Source organism: Patella vulgata, chromosome 1, assembly GCF_932274485.2.
Source record: "Patella vulgata chromosome 1, xgPatVulg1.2, whole genome shotgun sequence".
In the NCBI taxonomy this organism is placed as follows: Eukaryota; Metazoa; Mollusca; class Gastropoda; family Patellidae; genus Patella; species Patella vulgata.
Genome location: NC_065879.2, coordinates 355,929 through 370,027, shown reverse-complemented (window position 1 = coordinate 370,027; position 14,099 = coordinate 355,929). Strand labels below are relative to the sequence as shown.

The window sequence follows — 14,099 nt, the reverse complement described above, 5'->3', positions numbered from 1 at the left end:
GGGGAGGGTGAGCCAGTCTAAATGAAATGAAGACAGATAAATTTCCCTGTAAACACATAGATTTTACTTTCTCGAGAAGGGAAATGCAACAATTTCAGGTTTTAAAAGATTAATATTGTGTTAAGTCAGAAGGAAAACGGCAGCAAAATGCCGTTCACTCATGTTTTGGAAATTCTAACATACCTCAGCAGTACATAATTAGACTAAATTTCTTAATTTTTAAATTTCTGACAAACACATGGATACCATTTCAATATCTGACAAACACATGGATCCTTTCCAAGTTATTTAACAAGGAAATAAAAACATGCAACACATTTTGTTGCATTTTACAACAGATGAAAAATAAAAATTTTGACAGCAATATTGGGGGTAATCTGAAGAATTTCAGACAACTTATCATGATTTTTAGGCAAAATTGAGTGAAATTATTGTACTTTCTTCCCGTCTAACCTTTATGACGCAGAAAAAGTAAAAATTATACATTAAAATATTTTCCACTAATTTTGAAAAGTAAATAAACACTGAAAGTCACAAAATTTGGACTAAAATCAAAAATTTTCCTTACAAATTTGTCAAATATTTTTGAAATTTTACCATTTCACTTTTTTTATTATCAAAATATGTCATATATCACATTTTCTGGCAATTTTGAGATCATATCAAATTTAGGCCTCTCATCCACTGTCAGGTTGTTTTCATATATGGTTTTAAAAGTTCATATATCATCAAAATCCTTTTTTTATAGCTTCACATTTATTTTTGCAAAATTATTATAATACAGAATTAAAAAAAAATTACAGAAGAAATGGTGACTCTTTAAAGTCATGTACTGTTTTGTATACCCTACCCCTAGCTCAGGTCCATGGGCCTTTTGTTCTAGAATTGACGATTCTTTCTTAATTTTGTCAAAATGTAAGTTCTGCAAAAAGATTTCAAGAGTTCCAAACAAGTCTCCTCAAAAATATTCAAAATATTGGAATATTTTTCAAAAATTGACTTTTTACCTTTTTCTACAAAATGGCCCATTTTTTACACTTTGTATGTCTCAAAATGCCAATATTTCCCTATTTCTTGGAAAGTCTGAGGAGAAAGGCATTTATTTCTAGAAACCTTGGCCAGTATGCAAGAAGACAAGCTGCAAATTGGTTGCATTGAAGGTAACTGTAAGGAACTATAATGAAACTTGTAAGCCCACCCCCTAAAAATGTTGGTGTGGTAAAAAATCCAACTTGTGTCCACATAAGTAATACTGTTGATGGAATATGGCTAATAGCCATGTTCTTCTATCCCTGGATTATATACATACACATCTACTTGTAAGACATATAAATCATTTATTAAAATATGGATTCATAAATGTAAAACAAATGCTTTATTCAGGTGATAACCAGCCACTCTAATAAAAAGGTCACAAAACACTTCTTTTTTTTTTAAAAATGGGAATATTTCAGTATTTAAAACACTTTAACAATCAGAGGTATCCTTGAAATTACATAGTGTAAATATTTTGTGGAAGCAAGTTTTAATTTTTAAATCAATTTCCTGACAAAATGAGGTGGAAAAAGGGAGTTTTGACACAATTCATAGCATAGAAGGAGTATGAAAAGGCTATTAATTAATATTTTATTGTTCTGTAAGTGCCACATTGTAAAAGATCACAAATAATAGATTTACACCCAAAATGTAAAACATTAAGCTGCAAAAGACACATCTACAACATATCCATTTTGGGGTGTGGACTCATTTGGAAAAAATGTCATAGGTAGGGTGACCCACCATAAATAAATATCTCCATATATCTCGACAATTACGCCACAATACTTATATATATGCCAAGCCTCAAATCAGTTCCACACAATTATAGTCACTAAATAAACGATCATGTTGTACTTAATAAGCTATGGCCATTAATCACGTATAAATAATAGACTGAAAACTGGTTCCAAGAGTCGTCCATAACATCCAGACACTTTTGAGTAAAAGATAGGTTACGTGCCCTTGTTTTGAAATTAGTCTCGCTTAACCAGTCTATCGACCATTCTACGTCTGATTGACAGGTCGGGATAATCAAGACTACTTTTTTACGAAACATAACAGAAAGCTAGAACAAGAAATTGAATTTAGAAATAAGCACGTTAGGTAGCTCAACAATCGTTTTAAGAAGCTTGTAAAAGTAAAATGAAACTACTGCTAGTATCATGTTCTTGCCTAACCTGAGTGTTTCAGAGATATTATTTGTACTAAACCAAAAGATGCCGCTCTTAACGGTACAGTTAATGATAAAGCGATTTAAAAAATGAAACGAACGTAATTTCTAAATCTGCTGTAATAACCAAGAAGCTTAATTTTACTGCTATTCAAAATCGTCAACAATAAAGTTTTTACGGCTGTAATAGTTGATAGATTTGTAGAGAATTGCACGTGCCATGGCTATTTATAGTATCATACTGTCAGAAAGCTGGTCTCGGCACGGCGAATGTGCACGCTTCAGTGGTAGTCTCGAACTATCAGCGGTGGACTGTATTTCTGTGAGTACATGGGCCACCCTATCATAGGATTACATGTTTGGCCATAAACAAAAAGTCTTAGAAATCCTTGAAATCTTATATGTAACTATTTGTTTGTGCAAAATAAAATGCCCTGTTACAATTCATGCACAAAATCAAATTACTGTTAATTTGGAGTCAATATATGTTTAATTGAATTTCCAAATATCATGTTCAAGAAAAGGGGTGGGGTGGGGAGGGTGAGCCAGTCTAAATGAAATGAAGACAGAAATTTCCCTGCAAACACAGATTTTACTTTCTCGAGAAGGGAAATGCAACAATTTCATCTTTTAAAAGATTACTCATGTTTTGGAAATGAAATGGGGGTTTAACGTCCTACTGTTTTGCTCCGAACTGGGCTAATGAAGACGGGCATAAGCCATACAGTGTGCTATGAGGGAAATTTTGCCCGGACAGCGGCAGTACGGCCTACTCTTATATCGAATTCCAACTGTCGAGGGATCTTTTACGTGCACGCCAATGTGTACACGGGACCTCGGTTTTTCGTCTCATCCGAATGACTAGACAGCTGTCCTTGTCAGGCCTTCCGTCCTGCATCACTGACAAGGGGGAACCACGCCAGAAAATCAGGATGAACTTTCTCGGCCAATGCAGGGATCGAACATCCGACCTCCAGGCTAGCGAGCCAGCGCCTTACCCACTTAGCCACCGTGATCCCCCTCATGTTTTGGAAATTCTAACAGACCTCAGCAGTACATAATTAGACTAAATTTCTTAATTTTTAAATTTCTGACAAACTCATGGATACCTTTTCAATATCTGACAAACACATGGATCCTTTCCAAGTTATTTAACAACCTTTTCACATCTGGCTCAAATAAACATGCCCCCGATAACTTTTACTGCAAATGATTAAGATAACCAACAAACAATAATATACTTATATGACTCAATATACATTATTCAATATAGATTCACCTATCAAGGTACGTACTTATCTTAAAATAACAAAATGTACATTTAAACCATTAACTTTTTAATAAAACACAAGAAAATAATCTTACCTAAAGTCTGCTAAAATTAGCACCTGTTCAACCTGAATGAACAATACTATAAAGACTAACCATGATGTACTATCCACCCCTGTTTTTATACCTATATTGTGCGCAAGCTGCATGCCTCAGATTGCAGTTGACAATTCAGGTGAGTTTGGGGGATACAAATGAGACAATTAACAATGAGTTTGGGTGATCCAAATGAGACAATAAATTGTGAACCTAAATAAGTTATAAAATTCATAATTGTGCCATATGATTGTGACACATATGTTAGTCCCGAAATGACCTAATTTGGGTAGAGCGGACGTTAAACCCCAGCAGGGCTCACACTGGCTTTCAATTTTTTTTAAGCCAAAACGGATGATAATTTTTATATAAAAAAATGTTCATATTTTTTTTCCGCCAACTGGAAATTTTATCTGCCAAAAATGTGTGATAAAATAGACAACATCCAACGAATTTATGTCTCAGCTAGGCTTATTAACATTCTAAAACAATTACCGATATATACAATATACAACAACTTTGGATTTAAGAAGATCTTTTTTTTTGGGGGGGGGGGGGTGAATTTAGTCTATTTGAACACCGTACTGCACAATATATTTTCAGTAAATTTATGTGTTGCGTGTACAATAGGCCTATAGTTATTTCCAGGTACCGTAAAGGTATCAGAATCTGAATGCCTGATAGAACGATATAAATTTTGGTTTTATTTGTAAGAGATGTTTACAATTATACCCGTCGTTCACCTTTAGAGCATTTTTGCGACGGTAATATGATACATATGGCGAAATGGTTTCTCGCTCAAGATGATATAATTTGAACTAATGATATCCGATCGGCATGCTTGTATATGCCGTATATGAAGCCACAGTTCAACTATCAAAATATTTAATTCTCTTCGAAAGGATCTGCCGGCCATTTTGATTACATGTATTACCATTTTTTTAAGACGAAACGAAAAATCAAATAATCACCGCTTGGTTTAATCAGTAGGAGTAAATAATGACTTGCGATAGACTTTATATACATCATGGCAATTATCAATCAACTAATCATTAATCCAAGACAACTGATTAGTATAGTATTAGTCATTGACGCGCAATCCGGATTATCAGCCAGCTGATTAATTTATAGTATTCAGCCACGTGATTGACACTCGATCAATTAATGGTTAATCCAGCTAGGATAAATACGATTAGAATTTTAAGATTTTTTTCCGCCAGTTCCCAAAAAGAATCGCCAGTACCGCAAAACATTATCGCCAAAATCAAATTTTAATCGCCACTTTCATATTTTTATCGCAAATTGCGACTTTGGCGACCGACAGCGTGAGTCCTGAACCCCAGTTCTCTCTCTCTCTCTCTCTCTCTCTCTCTCTCTCTCTCGCCTTTAGTTAAACCTGTCTACTGACCACCGTCCACTTACTACTACAAAAATGATACCATAGAGCCAAAGCCTCAGCCTGTACGTATAGAACCAAAGCCTCGGCCTGTATACCATAGAGCCAAAGCCTCAGCCTGTACGTATAGAACCAAAGCCTCGGCCTGTATACCATAGAGCCAAAGCCTCAGCCTGTACGTATAGAACCAAAGCCTCGGCCTGTATACCATAGAGCCAAAGCCTCAGCCTGTACGTATAGAACCAAAGCCTCGGCCTGTATACCATAGAGCCAAAGTCTCAGCCTGTACGTATAGAACCAAAGCCTCGGCCTGTATACCATAGAGCCAAAGTCTCAGCCTGTACGTATAGAACCAAAGCCTCGGCCTGTATACCATAGAGCCAAAGTCTCAGCCTGTACGTATAGAACCAAAGCCTCGGCCTGTATACCATAGAGCCAAAGTCTCAGCCTGTTATTTAGAATATGATTTTGTAACGTTTCATGTTGTGGCCTTGAGAGTGGTTGAGTGGGAAGTTCCCTTTATTTAATAAAAAAAACATATTGTTGTAGTGGATCAATACTGACAGCATATGCGGACATATTTGCGTTTCTTTTCCGGATTGGTTGATGTCGCCTTTGTAGATTATTGTTTAGAGGCCCGTCGCAATATAAAGCGCTTTATATTAGATGGTGTTGAGCTGAAATAATCGTTTTTGCGCCCAATTCATGAAAATAAAAGAGCCGGACTGGGCATCGTGTTCATGTAATGACAACAATGAATAAACTCTACTTAATAATCCATGGCGACCATCTATCAACTTTACCACACAGCTATTCTCATGAAATAAAAAAATGAAATGAAATGGGGTTTAGCGTCCTGCTGTTCTATTGGGCTAATTAAGTTGTGTATTCGCCATGCAGGGAATTTTAGCCCTGGTGGCGGGGCTACGGCCTATTTCGAATTCAAGATGTCAACGATTCTTTTACGTGCAGACCAATGTCACTTGCCAGACCCTCTGTTCTGCACCACTGACAAGGGAGAACCACGCCGGAAAACCCAGGGATCGCACATGGGACCGCCAGGTTAGCTAGTCAACGTCCTACTCACTGAGCCACCGTGACTCCACCTTCTAATAAGTACCGACAGCATATCAACATGTGATAATGCTTGTATAGTTTACAATGTCCGTGAATCTGTCTTCTATAAGTTTCTATCTAGTTGTTGTACTCTTGTTATTCCACCTCCATTCGAGGGTCTGGTATAGATCGGCAGTGTTAAGGCATGTGTGATGATCATCTTCCTAACCTTCTGGGTTTCATATTCATTTCTTTACAACCCAACTGACATTTAATTCCAACCAATTAATATAAAGACAGATCCGTTAATTCGCAGGACACTTTAAATTTATATAAAGCAGTAGGGCTAGATCGAAAAGATTCGGAAATGCTAAAATGTGGAAAAAATGTTATTACCTCAATTATAACTAAATTATTTAATGAAATACTTTCCACGTCAATATACCCCGATTCTTGGAGAAAAACATATATTACTTCACTACATAAAAAAGGTGACAAATCTGATCCCAATAAGTATAGAGGTATTGCGATATCTAGTCACCTAAGTAAGCTTTTTAATTCTCTGGGCCCTGTTTCACGAAATTTTAACTTAGGATAAAATCCAAATTTTAGAAGATACTTCAATTTTGATTGGCCAAGCACTTAAATCAATCTAATATCATCCAATCAAATTACTAAAATTTGGATTTTTATCTTAGTTAAAATTTCGTGAAACAGGCCCCAGATCAATAATTGGTTAAAATCGTGAATAGAAAGTAAAAACTCTCCAGTTTCTAGTTTGGGTTTAGAGAAAACCGCCGAACATCAGACAATTTACTTATATTAAAAACACTGGTTTCAAAATACGTAAAAAATAAACAGGATAAAATATATGTAGCATTTGTTGATTTCCGTAAAGCGTTTGATTCTGTATGGAGACAAGCTCTTCTCCTTAAGTTAGCTAAGGTATTGGCAAAAAGTGCTTCAATATAATCCAAGACTTATATAAAAGAACAATATCGACAGTGAAATTAGAAGATCGGCTAAGCAGAGATTTTCAGATAGATATAGGTGTTAGACAGGAAGACTGTTTGAGTCCAACCTTGTTCAACATATTCATTGATGATATAAATGAGGTTTTCAATGAAGAATGTAAACCAGTAGAACTAGATACTAAATCATTCAACAGTATTATGTTTGCTGATGATATCGTTTTGATCTCGAAAACTAAAGACGGTCTGCAAAAATGTCTCGACAACTTAGAAAATTATTCTGATGAGTGGAGACTAACTATAATTAAATACCAATAAAACAAAAGCTATGTGCTTAACACATTCCAAATCAACAAATAGAGAGAGAACGAGAGAGAGATATGAGGTTTAACGTCCACTCGACACAAACTAGGTCATTTCGGGACTAACATATGGTTTTAATTTTATTTCAATAATTCGCTTGCGCGTAGGGGTCTCTGGCAGTGGGACTAACCCGGAGGACCCGGAGAAAACCCACGAGGTTGGACAGGCGATCCTACTCCTTGTCACGTACAACCGGGGATTCGATACCACGCCAGTTGACTCAATGACAGGCTTTATGATACAGCACGCACGTGCTAACCATTCGGCCATCCACCCCCCCCCCCCTCAAAAAAAAATCAACAAGTAACTCCCATAATGTTATGTATAATGGAAAATATTTAGAAAACGTTCATGAGTTCAATTATCTTGGAACCGTCATTTCAGACACTGGTTCCTGCTTAGCTGCCATGGATAAGGAAGTAAAGCATTTAACATTATGATTAACAAGTTAACTAAAATAAATCCAGATCCATTTCTTGTAAAGAAACTTTTTATCTACCAAATTCGACCGATCATAACATATAATTCGGATATATGGTTTATGGATATGGACGAAAAAAAACAGAAAGCTAAAAACAGATGTACTTTAAAAGACAAATATTTTGATCATCTTTCTTATATAGATTCAACAATGATAGAAGAATTGAATATTAAAATGTGCAAATATGCCTTAGAAACAAGCAGAAAAAGTAGCAACATAGCTGTACGTGCAGAAATGGGATGAACACCAACTGAAAGCTTTATTAGAAGTTTAGCACTAAAAAAGTATGAAAGAATTACAAAACTACCTACTTCAAACTTAACAAGACTTGCCTTATAGTCTGGTCGAGGTAGAAAATTTGTGGGAAGAAATTCCTACCCAAATGATTTCTTCATTTTCTGAAACAACTATGTCTCTAGTGTTCCAGAAAATTTTTCCCCGCCGACCGGAGTTGAGCAAATTTTTTTACAGCATTTTGAAATTTTGACCCCCTGGGTCAACATAATGAAACTGAAATCATTTATAACTTCAAAAATATCAATTTTACAGCCTAGAAATGTATTATCAACATATAGGAAAGTGATACCAAGGATTCCAGAAATGATGTAAAAAGTAACATACGACGTCACCGTGACGTCAGAATACAAAATGGCGGAACTATGACGTCACTGTGATGTCAAAATTCAAAATGGCGGAGACGTGTTTTGAATAAAGCAACAACAGCAAGCAAAAAGACAAGAGGAACATTCTGGTGCTGATGGAAGAACAGTCGCGATGGGAACGTGTCTATTCTCTATCACTTGCCAACCTCAATTCACAGGATCGACGCCATTCTCTAGTTCATCCCAAATTCTAACCTGAACATGAACGTGGTGAGCATGCTGCTCGGCTACGGCAGCTGTTGAAGGAAGTCTATTGATTTGACAATTCATCTTCGCCACTTGGACAAAAAGCGCAACAACTATGACATAAAATCAGTCTGCAGCGCAATGGATAAAACTGTATTAGACAATTTATTGTTCATTCGCGCCTGGTCTGGGTGTGATACCACTTCTGGTTGTTTCAGAGTCGGTAAATTGGGACTTCTTAAACATACGAACAGTGACATCTTTCGGGAAGCTAGCAAGACAATAGCTTCACCTGGAGGTTCCCAGTCTGAAGTACCTGCAGCTGGAGAAAGGTTATTCTGTCTAATGTATGGTAACAAAAATGAGATACCTCTGACTAAAGTCCGGTACCTAAGGTACAAAGCTATGATCGCTGAAAAAAATTCCATTCAAATCAATAGACTTCCTCCAACAGCTGCCGCGGCCGAGCAGCATGCTCACCGCGTTCATTTTCTGGTAGAATTTGGGATGAACTAGACGATGGCGTCAATCCTGTGAATTGGGGTTGGCAAGTGATAGAGAATAGACACGTTCCCATCGCGACTGTTCTTCCATCAGCACCAGACAACGTTCTGAATTTCATCCAGTGTAAATGTAAATCGTTGAAAAACCAATGCTCGTCATGTTCTTGTACACAGAATGGTTTGAAATGTGTTGAAGCATGTGGACGATGCCACGGGGAGGGTTGTCTGAACAGCGAACAAATCAGCATTGATTTAGAAGATGAATTTGGTACGGGGTAGAACAAATCAGAACTGAAGAATATTTTTATGATTTTATTGATGATGATCCGAATGAATATTTTATGGTGTCCAGAATGTTCCTCTTGTCTATTTGCTTGCTGTTGTTGCTTTATTCACAACACGTCTCCGCCATTTTGAATTTTGACATCACAGTGACGTCACAGTTCCGCCATGTTGTATTCTGACGTCACGGTGACGTCGTACATTACTTTTTACATCATTTCTGGAATCCTTGGTATCACTTTCCTATATGTTGATAATACATTTCTAGGCTGTAAAATTGATATTTTTGAAGTTATAAATAGTTTTCAGTTTCATTATGTTGACCCAGGGGGTCAAAATTTCAAAATGCTGTAAAAAAAATTTGCTCAACTCCGATTGACGGGGAAAATTTTTCTGGAACACTAGGGACATAGTTGTTTCAGAAAATGAAGAAATCATTTGGGTAGGAATTTCTTCCCACAAAGCTGGATTTGTCACCTTCTCCAACCAGCCTATAATCCCTCATATCAACCCGAACGCGGGTCACATAAAAACAACTCTTCCAGATTCTAGTATAGTAAAGACAATTAAAACAAAATTTGAACTATAAAAAACTCAAAAGAAATAGGATCTGTTTTTTAATCAGATTGTGTTAAGCTTGTCTGAAAATTTCAACTCATAATATTGAGTCGGTTTACGTAACCGGTTTACGTAACATTTTTAAGATTTTGGGTCAAAGCTTTCGTTGGGTGAGCTGGAAAACATAACAATTCCATACCAAACGTAATCTTTTAAATTGAAGAGTTATACAAATTGAGTCGTTTGGGTTTAAAAAAAAATTTGTTTTTTTTAAACAATATTTTTATTCAGGTTGTCTGAATGGGATTGGGGAATAGGCTTAGGCTATGTAAAACCCCTCTCCCTTAGTTATCACGTATAACCATGGCCAAACGTTGCGGATCTAGAAAGACACATTTATATACGAGACGATGGCAAATTATATGGCGTATGTCCGTTTTCATTAGCCCAGTCGGAGCGGAGCAGTACGTTAAATAAACCCAATTTCATTTCTCACCCCCCACCCTCCCCCTTAAGCAATGTATATCACGTATGTGTTCAGTTCAAGGAATTCCTCTATCATGTAAAAGAGAGTAAACTAACCCAAGTCAAACTAGGGAAAAAGCAACATTTTCAGGATAACCAACCCTCATGAGTTATTGCAATATAAGAGTGTTTGAACATTGATACCTTGTATATACGGGAGAATTCGCAACAACGCTTGCTTGAACAAATCAATGTCCGAGTACCCACCAAGTACAGTCCCGGCAAATTACAACAAAGAATTCTATCAATGAGGTCCACAAATCTAGAGCATTGTCGTAAATTCTAATAAAGTGAGAATTCAATTACTTGAAAAAGTTTAAACCGTAGGTTCCAATTAGGACCTGCACTGTAGACTTTCAACTAACAGTACGTTTTGGGTATTTGTCTCTATAATAACGTATACTTTCGTATAGAGGACAACAAAATAATAATAAGGAAAACAGATATTTTGTTGGGTATAACGAAGTGAGATTTTTGTTTTTGTTTTTGCCTATTCTCTGTGATTAATAAGGGGTGGTTGGTGTGTGTGTGTGTGGGGGGGGGGGGGGGTAGTGCGGCGTGATAATTACTGTTTAGTGTGTGTCCTTTTAGTGTGTAATACTGTTTATATTGTAGTTACGTATATATAAATGTACAGTGTATTTCAATAAATAAATAAAGAATTCAATTTCTTAAAATTAAAGATGATTGTATCCAAAGTAGGGCCACGGGCCTAAAATAATACCGTGTATTCCAGCACAAAGCAATATACTTACCCAAAAACTTGACTTGAAGATATAATAAAGGTAACACTTGCAATATTTCCAACCACTTTGAATAAAAAGCCTGGCGGTACGGAGAAAGCTTGACACGCCTAGCTTCCATGAAATATGAAATACATAAGTGTTTAGATAACCGATGGTATATTAATAAGTCACGCGTTACAATTACGTATCGGGTTTCCCCAGTAAATATTAAAGATGCATTACGTAAGACCTAATTCTCCCCATTATAGGTTTTCATTTTGGCTTTAAATGTTATATAATTACTATTCAGACATTTATTTACATGAAAAGCCTATAATCAACTCTCTAGCTCACCGGGTGGCGCAGATGAACAAATGGATTAAAATACGATTGCCATTTAATGATATAATTCAAAAATGGGGTAGCAAGACTGGGTCTCGATTAACAAGTAACGTTGCTAGGATAATGAAGACTTAAATGTTGAAAAATAAGAATATGTTAGATATATATATATATATAAAATGAAATGAAATGGGGTTTAACGTCTTACTGTTCTGCTCCTAACCTGGGCTAATGAAGACGGGCATACGCCATACAGTGTGCTATGAGGGAAATTTTGCCCGGACAGCGGCACTACGGCCTACTCTTATATCGAATTCCAACTGCCAAGGGATCTTTTACGTGCACGCCAATGTGTACACGGGACCTCGGTTTTTCGTCCCATCCGAACGACTAGACAGCTTTCCTTGTCATATTTATATATATAAACAGGATTACAATTTTAAATGGCACTTTTACTATAGATGCATTAATATATGCACATTTATTAGATAAAGTGCTGTTAGTTCTTACTATAATAGTTAAGAACTAGATAATGTAAAGGAAATTTGCTGAAATTTCAGTCAACTTGAATTAATCAGAAGCAGCAGACCGGGTTCTAATCCAGTAAATATCGCAGGCTAGCGATGACATCGAGCGTTGATTATGGTCAAGCCAAGTGATCTAAATACCGACTTTATCGTCTTGATAACTTTAAACATCATTTACTCAAATTATATTGGAACCAAGATTTCTATAAATTAGTGTAGTAGGAAGTGATTCAGGTTGTCGAAATGGATTATTATTATCTTTATATATGTTTGGTTGGTTGGGTGCAAGATGGAGGGCCATAGATTGTGAATGATCCAAGTATACATGGATTAATAATTCAGAAAGTCATAATAGAATTTCGCTTTTGAAAATATTTAGATCAGTAAATGTTACTTTAAATATTAAAGGGACTTTTCCGATTTGAACAGATCGTCTCAAAAATAAAAGTCTGAGTACGATTGAAATTTAAGCTCCAAAATATAGAGGAATGGTGTGTTTACCTTGTCTCAAACATTCAGCTCACAATATTTAGTCGTTTGGACGTGAACTTCACAAATGCTTATCCGGACACGTAACCCTTTTAAGATTTCTGGTCATTTTTTCGTTGGGTGACCTGATAATCGATTCCCATTCCTTTAGAGGTCTATACAATGAATGACCCATGTGCTGTACTTGATAACCGAAGGTAAATTTCACCTACACAGTATTTTTATAAAGTAAAGGTCTGGTTTATCCATAAGCCACATAATAGAGTTTGGGACACCGGTCTCCATTTCCAGATGAAGACTGACAGGTTAAATTGTCTGAAAACGTATCACAAATATTGAGTTAGTTGCTCGGCCCTTTGGTGGAGGATTTTAAGGGATTTTAACACAAAATTAAGCAGTTTTATTCTCCTACATATTATTGGGATTGGCCCTTTAACATATTTCGAGGAATAGACACATAGGGGATTAACTTAATTTACTTGAAATTTGGACTTTTAAGCCCTCCAGATAATATACTTGGTGTTCTGTTTCATTGTGTAATATTTTATGTCAGGACAGGTTTGATATGTATAGGAGAGATTCACGTAACTGTTATTTAAATTTGAATTATATTATATTTCACTAAAGTAAATATATCTAGTTAAACAGGCTTGCAATTTCCGAGAAATGTCCCTCTTGTGTAAAAGTTCGTGTCAGGGTATCTTGAACGAAACTATTATTTATTTAAACTAAATTATATTATATTTCACTATTGTTAATTCTTTTATATATTGTATTGTCCTTCTTGATCAACGAATCCGTATTTTATTATTTTATCAAAACTGTATCCATTATTGGTTATATATCATAACAAGATTATATATTGAAATATTGTTTTAACTTATATTACATAATTTAATTTTATTTTATTTAAATTTCAACATTCAGAAACAAACATAATACGAATCAATATGCCTACATACAGGCACAGATTAAGATTAAAACAAACAAAAAACTAGTCGGGGGGCAGGGGGGACCCTATCGAAATTCAAACGCCATACAGTGTTCTATGAAGAAAAAATTTCCCGGACAGCCGCCCACAGGCCTACTCTTATATTTAATTCAAACTGTCAGGGTTCTTAAACTTGCGCGCAAATGTGTCCACTAGGCAAAACCTAGTAACTCACTTTTTTTTTTTATCAAAATTGAGTTAGGACCAAATTTGTAGTTACTAATGTGTGTGCTTCCTGTTGTTGTACTAGATATTCCAATCTTTTCATTTTGTAAGCAGTTACACCCATGGCACAACCTAGCAACTTCCTTCATTTCCCTAGTATGCCACAGTAAAACCGAGTAACTCAATTGTCCAATCAGATTGCTTGAAACAAAGGTGGCAGCCCCCGTTGTTTCAATTTATTATTAGAATATGTTTAGTTTTCTTTGAATATACATAAATTACATTATGTTTTCGACAAATCGG

The 14,099-nt window shown here is 35.9% G+C and overlaps 1 protein-coding gene across 2 annotated transcripts in view; it reads right to left on the bottom strand.

The window, feature by feature from the left end:
• Positions 1 to 14,099, bottom strand: part of LOC130013609 (putative ankyrin repeat protein RF_0381) — an 81,673-nt gene that overhangs the window by 29,730 nt on the left and 37,844 nt on the right. The window lies entirely within an intron of this gene.